The sequence below is a fragment of the Eubalaena glacialis genome, chromosome 7 (genome assembly GCF_028564815.1).
Source record: "Eubalaena glacialis isolate mEubGla1 chromosome 7, mEubGla1.1.hap2.+ XY, whole genome shotgun sequence".
NCBI classification, from domain to species: Eukaryota; Metazoa; Chordata; class Mammalia; order Artiodactyla; family Balaenidae; genus Eubalaena; species Eubalaena glacialis.
Window position 1 is genome coordinate 29,212,833 of NC_083722.1, and position 8,144 is coordinate 29,220,976.

Below are 8,144 nucleotides of genomic sequence, written 5' to 3' on the forward strand. Positions count from 1 at the left end.
AAGTGTCCTGTCAAAGGCTGTTTTTCTTGGATGAAACAGGCCTTATTCGTAGGGTGTGTGCCCCACCATAGGAGACAAGAATAAGGCAGCCTAGAATTAAAAGGTTGAAAATATCTACATCTTCAAGTCAGAAAACCAGAAATGCTCACTTCTGGAGGACAGTCGATGCCTTAAATATCTGTTTCACTCACATGTCATCTGTTTCCTGAAGCTCTGAACACCCATAGGTGGGGTTTCACATGTTCTGTTTTTATACTTAGAGGGTCACTGACCTTAAAAGATCTCACATGTGCAAAAAGTTATAACCTCTGTAGAGGTTATAGATTGGCCATTGATGATAGTTGTTATGTTATTATAACATCACATACACATATATGAATTATACTATTACATATACCTACACGAACGTACACATTATTACATATACACATCACTATTACATATACATGCATACACGTTATTACAATATGTTTTATCATTACATACACATATATACATTATTACAACTACTGGGAGTAATTTTATTAATAAATCAGACTCTTCCTCAGTCAAACTTTGGGCATGATTTTCCCTGTCTTTTTGATTTTATAGTCCATGAGGGTGAGGGGAGAAAAAAAAGTTTTTCTTTTTTTGGTTATTTAGTAGAGTGGCAATGGTACTGTTCCTTCAAGCAGAAAAGTCAAAAGTTGCATCTCATCTCAGAGAGTCAAACAGCTTTTAATTTATATGTTGATCTGGACTGGAATACAATAGCATTTAAATTAGGCACGCTCACCACAGTAAGAGCAAAACACCCTGCATTTCCTAATTACATAAGCACTGAGGCTTGGATGATAGACGATGGGGGAAAAGAAATCCCTAAGCAGGAATTGTGATGTGCTTTCTTATTGCTCACAGCACTTATTTCCTCTAATGTACATTTTGAAACGTGTGCCTACTTTGGCTGTTGCCCGTATCAGCGATGTGAATCTGGTCTCTTGCCGTCTGTGATTCTCTGTACTTGTTTGGAGTGTGTGAGGCTTATTTCCCTTTCTCAGTTGCCCACTTGTAGAGATTAGGGATTAATGATACACTGAAAAGAATATAATAAGTGATTTTATTATTACGTGTTGTATGTATGTGTGTGTGTTTATGCATTATGCTATTTTAGAGATGTATATGATTTGAATTTGTTTGCAAATACAATTTCCTCAAATTTGGGATTATGACCCCATTTTGCAGTGGAGGGGATGTGGTGTGTGTACGACTTGCCCAAGTTCTCCCTGCTGGTCTGTAGCGGAGCCAGGGTTAGAAGCCAGAGTCTGACTCCAGAGCTGTATTCTTTCCTCCATCACTTTCTCTGTAAACCGTACTCCTCCTCCAGGCCAGGCACCCCAGCATTTAACAGGGTATCCAACCTTATGGTGATTACTCAACAAATATTTGTGAAATTGACGTGAACCCTAATTGTAGACTCGCTCACCATATTACTTGAACAAGACTTTGCAGGAAGTGGAAAACAAAGCAGACACACACACCCAGAGGTTAACGTGGGTCCGGAATGCCACGTGGGCCGGGAATGCCATGTGCTGCTTCCCTCCCCCCTTCCCAGGCCAAAGGAGAAAGACTTCAAAATGACCCCAAATTAATTCTGCATAAGTAAGACAAAGAATGCAAAGCAAGTATTGCCAACTCACTTGAGAGATGGCTAGGAATGAATTTGGTTCCAACTGAGCAGAAATTCAATTTTGGCATCCACTCAGCTCAGAAATAAGGTCAGTTGTTTAAAACTGTGTCCCAAGGAAAGCCTGAGTGTCACAGGTGATTATCGTCAAACTTCCGCAGCATCCTGGGGGACCCAACATCAGTCGTAGCATTCTCTCCTGAGAGCATTTGCGTAAGTGTTGATGAGATCCTTGTTCCCAGCTTGTTTTTTTTTTTAACATCTTTATTGGAGTATAATTGCTTTACAATGGTGTGTTAGTTTCTGCTTTATAACAAAGTGAATCAGTTATACATATACATATGTTCCCATATCTCTTCCCTCTTGTGTCTCCCTCCCTCCCACCCTCCCTATCCCACCCCTCTAGGTGGTCACAAACCACCGAGCTGATCTCCCTGTGCTATGCGGCTGCTTCCCACTAGCTATCGATTTTACGTTTGGTAGTGTATATATGTCCATGCCACTCTCTCACTTTGTCACAGCTTACCCTTCCCCCTCCCCATATCCTCAAGTCCATTCTCTAGGAGGTCTTTATTCCCGTCTTACCCCTAGGTTCTTCATGACCTTTTTTTTTTTTTTCTTAGATTCCATATATATGTGTTAGCATATGGTATTTGTTTTTCTCTTTCTGACTTACTTCACTCTGTATGACAGACTCTAGGTCCATCCACCTCACTACAGATAACTCAATTTCATTTCCTTTTATGGCTGAGTAATATTCCATTGTATATATGTGCCACATCTTCTTTATCCATTCATCTGTTGATGGACACTTAGGTTGCTTCCATGTCCTGGCTATTGTAAATAGAACTGCAATGAACATTTTGGTACTAGAGAAATGGAAATAAAAACAAAAATAAACAAATGGGACCTAATGAAACTTAAAAGCTTTTGCACAGCAAAGGAAACCATAAACAAGACCAAAAGACAACCCTCAGAATGGGAGAAAATATTTGCAAATGAAGCAACTGACAAAGGATTAATCTCCAAGATTTACAAGCAGCTCATGCAGCTCAATAACAAAAAAACAAACAACCCAATCCAAAAATGGGCAGAAGACCTAAATAGACATTTCTCCAAAGAAGATATACAGATTGCCAACAGACGCATGAAAGAATGCTCAACATCATTAATCATTAGAGAAATGCAAATCAAAACTACAATGAGATATCATCTCACACCGGTCAGAATGGCCATCATCCAAAAATCTAGAAACAATAAATGCTGGAGAGGGTGTGGAGAAAAGGGAACCCTCTTGCACTGTTGGTGGGAATGTAAATTGATACAGCCACTATGGAGAACAGTATGGAGGTTCCAGCTTGGTTTTTATATTCACAGGGTTTACGCCGGGGCACCATACCACCGGGTTTTCCCAGGTCATTTAAAAATCTCATGTCCCTACAGCAACGACTTTTTGTTTGTGTTCATCTTGCATATCCTTCTCGGCGCAGACAAGCCATCATTCTCTTTGTTCTTAAAGAGGCAGCGGATTATGGATTTTTATACTTAGGACTCTGAAATATGACATTTGGGACAGGCTTACTTTCATCTACCAATGCCTAGGGCATAATCTAATTACCAACAAGGTACACAATGCCCACAGTCTTGTAGAGAACTCTAGAGTAAATGCTCTATATTGACCAGAGACAGAAATAATAGATAATGAATTCATGAGACAGCATTTATTGAGCACATTGAACATTACTGAGTGTTAGATACGCCCCATGATGGTAACTAAGTGGTGAGACTTCTCAAGGGATTCCCCCAGCGGCTTGGTGGTGTCAATTTCCCATCCAGTAGTGATGAAGCCATAAGGATTAGCTCACATTTCAGTGAAGGCAAATAGGTCTTATCTACCCTTCCACTGGAAGGACAGCAGCATGTTCCCTGAGTTGGGAGGATGCTGGTTGTCAGGTATGGAGGAGAAGGGAAAAGAGCGGGTATGGGAGTTCTTGGATGGGCAGCTTAAAGACCAGCTATGTTCATGGGGAGCCAACCCATAAACAGTGTCCAGTCCTTCCTCCAACAAGTCTCCATTGAGTAGCTGGAGGCAACTTCTCCCTCCTGAGAGTTACACAGCTTAAAGTTCTGGAGTGACTTTCCAACATATATGTGTGTGTTCATGGGGGCAGGGGGATCCCGTACATCCAAGTAGTTCTCTGACTCCAGCTGCGTGTCCTACAGTTCAACCCAATTCTAACGCTGCAGTTGGTCCTTTCTGTCTTCGGTTTCTGCATCCGTGGATGCAAAGGGCCTGCTATACTATGCCATTTTATACAGGGGACTTGAATATCCTCGGATTTTGGTATCTGAGGGGGTCCTGGAACCAATCCCCCTGCAGATACAGAGGGATGACTTGAAGATAGCATCAGATCCCACAGGCTAAGGACTCAGTCCTACAAGACTGTCTCCCCTCCTACTTCAGATGCCAGTTACAAGTCCAGGCAGTCACTTGGGCTTCTGACCAACAGGCTAGAGATCAGAGATTCCCACAACCCCCTACTTGGGGGTTTGATTGATTTGCCAGCTCACAGAACTCAGAACGTTTTACTTACTAGATTACCAATTTTTGAAAAAAATGATATAACTCAAGAACAACCAGGTGGAAGAGGTGCATAGGGCCAGATATGGGGAAAGGGCACAGAGCTTCCATGTGCACCAATGGTTCCCAAGTACACCATTTTCCCTGAATCTCCACATGTTCACCAGCCTGGAAGTTCTCCAAACCCTGTCTTTTTAGGGTTTTATGGAGGCTTCATTACACAGGCATGACTGATTAAATCATTGACCATTGACCATTGATTAAACTTTCAGCCCCTCTCCCCTTTCCAGAGGTTGGAGGGGGGTGCGAATTGGGACTGAATGTTCCAACCCTCTAATTAAATGGTTGCTTCTCCTGGCAAGTTAGCCTCCTTAGGTTCCTTCCAAAAGTCACCCATCAACATAACAAGACACCTTTGTTGCTCTCTTCACTTGGGAAATTCCAAGGGTTTTAGGAGCTCTGTGCCAGAAAAAAAGTTTGAATATATATACATATTCTTATTATATATATTTCTTCTTATAAATCACAGCATCACAACAGCCCTTCATCTAGACAGCTCCCAGTGCAAGGGCTTTGTCTATTCTGACCTTGACTCCCCTGGTAGTATTTGGCTTTCTTCATATCTCAATCCTGGATCCTGACTATCCCTGATACAGGAAATGCACAGTGAGTTTGACCTGTCCTAGATTAAGCCCAGGTTTAACTATGTCTTTATGGTTCTGATGTGACCTGCTGAAATGCTAAACAGTGTGAAATAGCTGATCATTTTGTCAAGTAAGTTGTCAATCATTCATTCATTCAACAAGCATTTATTGAGTGCCTACCAGGTTGCTTGGCTCTGTCCTGGGTGCTGGCAATACAACAGTGAGAAACACCCCCCAAAAAACCCTCCCCCAAAATCAACCCCCCGCAAATCCTTGACCTCATGGACATACAAGAAAATTAGATAAGACCTTAGACTATAGTGTGTTAGCTGATGTTAAACCCTAAGGAGAAAATAAGGCAGGGAAGAGGGATAAGGAATCTGTTTGTGGGGTGAGGCTGCAATTGTAGAAAGGCTAGTCAAGAAAGGATGCACGAGGAGGCAGCATGTGAGTCAGGACCGGGGAGCGGTGAGGGAGTGATTCATAAAAGCCATTTGGGTGGAGAGCATCCTGGCCAAATGAAAAAGCAAGTACCAAGGTCCTGAAGCTGAAGTATGACTGGAAAGGCCACGAAGGAGGCCAGAGTGGCTGAATTGAGTGAGGGAGAGGCACAGTAGTAGGAAATAGGGTCAGAAAGGGAATTGGAGAGGGGAGGGAGAAGGTTACAGGCAGGGCAGAGTAGGTAGAACTTTGGGGCCATTGACGATACTTTGACACTTAACTCTGAAGGAGATGGAGGGTCAATGGCATCTGTTATATAGGCACTTTTATTTAAAAAAAAATTTGATGAGCAGATAGGAAGGGTACAGTGGTATAGCTAAATGTCTAGGAAATGAAAATACTCTGTGCTCATTTATGTAGAAGAACATTTCTATAAGTAGGTCATTGAGGTAGTGATATTTATCTGCTATGTATTCAAATCTTGCCTTTCCTTCTGCCCCTAATATATCCACCATCTCACTCCCTCGCTTGATTCAGGCTTAGTTCCAATGTCATCTACCAGCGAGGCCTTCTTTGACGATTCTACCTGAAATGCCACCTCCCACTGCATTGTCCCCATCCTAGTTTTGTTTTTCTTCGAAGTACTTAACGTTACCAGCATTATACAGATGTCCTCAGTATCCCCTGGGGGATTGGAGACGCTGTGGGTACCAAAATCCGAGGATGCTCAAGTCCCTTATATCAAATGGTGTAGTGCCATGAATACCGTCTTAATTGTTACAGTATAATATTTGACAGTTCATTTAGAAGAGCTTGTATACACATTAATACCATTTATCCATTTACTGTTATGTACCTGGAGTTTGTTACGGGTATACACATTCTCTATTCTTAAACAATCCCGAAAAATACAATGTAATATCTGACAATTGTCCTCGGAATTTTTCATTTAAATAACACAGAATAACAAGACAAAGACACTTAGAAAACACTCCCCTAAACTGAGAAATGGCATTGTGCCAAGAAGAGACAAATTTATTGTCCTCATAATGAAGCAAAGCTGCCATCTTCCACCAAGATAAATATATATTAGATACAAACAGACTTTGTGACAAGGATTAGAGAGGACAGAATTTTTAGAGTTGATCTCTCTGTGTCACTTATTTACTCTGCCTCTAGGGCATCTGCCACTTTCAGGCCCAGGGGACCCTCCCTGACACTTGTTGTCTCTTTGTTAGACAGAACAAAAAGGAAGACCCGCCTAGTCAGATGCTTCAGCTCTGCAGGATCTGGAATGAATTGCACTTCTGTAGAGGAGCAGAAATTGTGCAGCTTTGCACCAGCAAAGGGTCTTGCATCTACCAATCCCATCTCAGGCAAGGTCTGTGTTGCTTTGAGGGTAGCATCAAGACCAGGCAGTGTAGGGGATGAAGACATAAAGATTTCAATTCTGTTCAGTCACTAAATGGTTCCTAGTCCTGGACTGTAATCATTTAACCTTTCTGGCCCTCAATTTCCTCAACTTTAATCACGGAATTAAATTAAAAAAAAAAACAAGTTGCAGAATAATGTGTCTAGTAAGATTTCATTTCCTTTTTTGTTTTGATACTAAAAAACCCTTTACGGGAATTCCCTGGCAGTCCAGTAGTTAGGAATCAGTGCTTTCACTGCAGTGGCCCGGGTTCAATCCCTGGTCAGGGAACTAAGATCCCACAAGCTGCACGACGCGGCCAAAAAACAAACAAACAAAAAAAGCCCAACAAAAAAAAAAACCCCTTTATATATGTGTTATGTGTCACATACATAACATACATACACTGTATAGATATATATGGAGGATGCATATATATACATACATTGATACATACAATATATATGTCTACATCTACCTAGAGATATAGATATGCACACATGGATAAACACAAAGAAAGCTTTTAACATAAGTTATTCTAAAGAGACAAGCAGAATGCTTGGATATTTGGCCCCTGAGTCTCATTTAGTGTCAGTAGCAGTAAGTGGGCTGGGTCAGGGACTGCTCCTCCCTGGGGTTGGGGAGGAGAGACTCCAACTCAGTTTCTCACAAGGATATCAGGTGCTAGCAGATAATGGTCCTAGAAGCCTGGGAACAGCTGGCACCCATGCTCACCCTTTTGGTACTCAAGCGCAAAGCTCTTCTTCCCTACTTGCAAGCGCATCCCAACACGTGCCCCATAAAAAGGAAGAGTCACAGAGAGGTGGGATCCTTCTTCTGGAGCACAGCCCCATGGTATGTCTGGTGGCATCTATAGCCCAATCTTTCCATCCGCAGAAGAGAAGGGACCCCTGTAATTGCTTCCTTTCTTCCCTGAGTTGCAGCCTGCACTAAAGGATGCTTGCAGGTACTCATGAGCCCTTGACTTGATTGGCATTCAAAGTGTTGACTTGAAAGTGGGGAGTGTAGTTTGGGGAGTGGGGAAGAGGTGATGAGGGGAGAGATTATTAACGTTTACTATACTTTTATAGCATACTTTCACTATGCTTTTACTTGTTAAAATGAGAGCACATTTGTCATTAAAAATCTAGTTAATAAAAGCAGGCACTAAGGATACTAAGTATACTTTCCAAGTGCAAAATATGAGCGACTTTACACGCTGACTCACTGTCCTGTGACATTTCATGTTATTAGGAACACATAGTCAAGCATTTGGGTTTTGCTTCTGCTGACCACATTGATCATTGTAAGATCAGAGCCATTGATCGAGACTCATCGTTACTAGATTTGCAAAATAGAAATAGAGACATTTCGATGTTCATGCAGATCTCTTAAAGACATTGA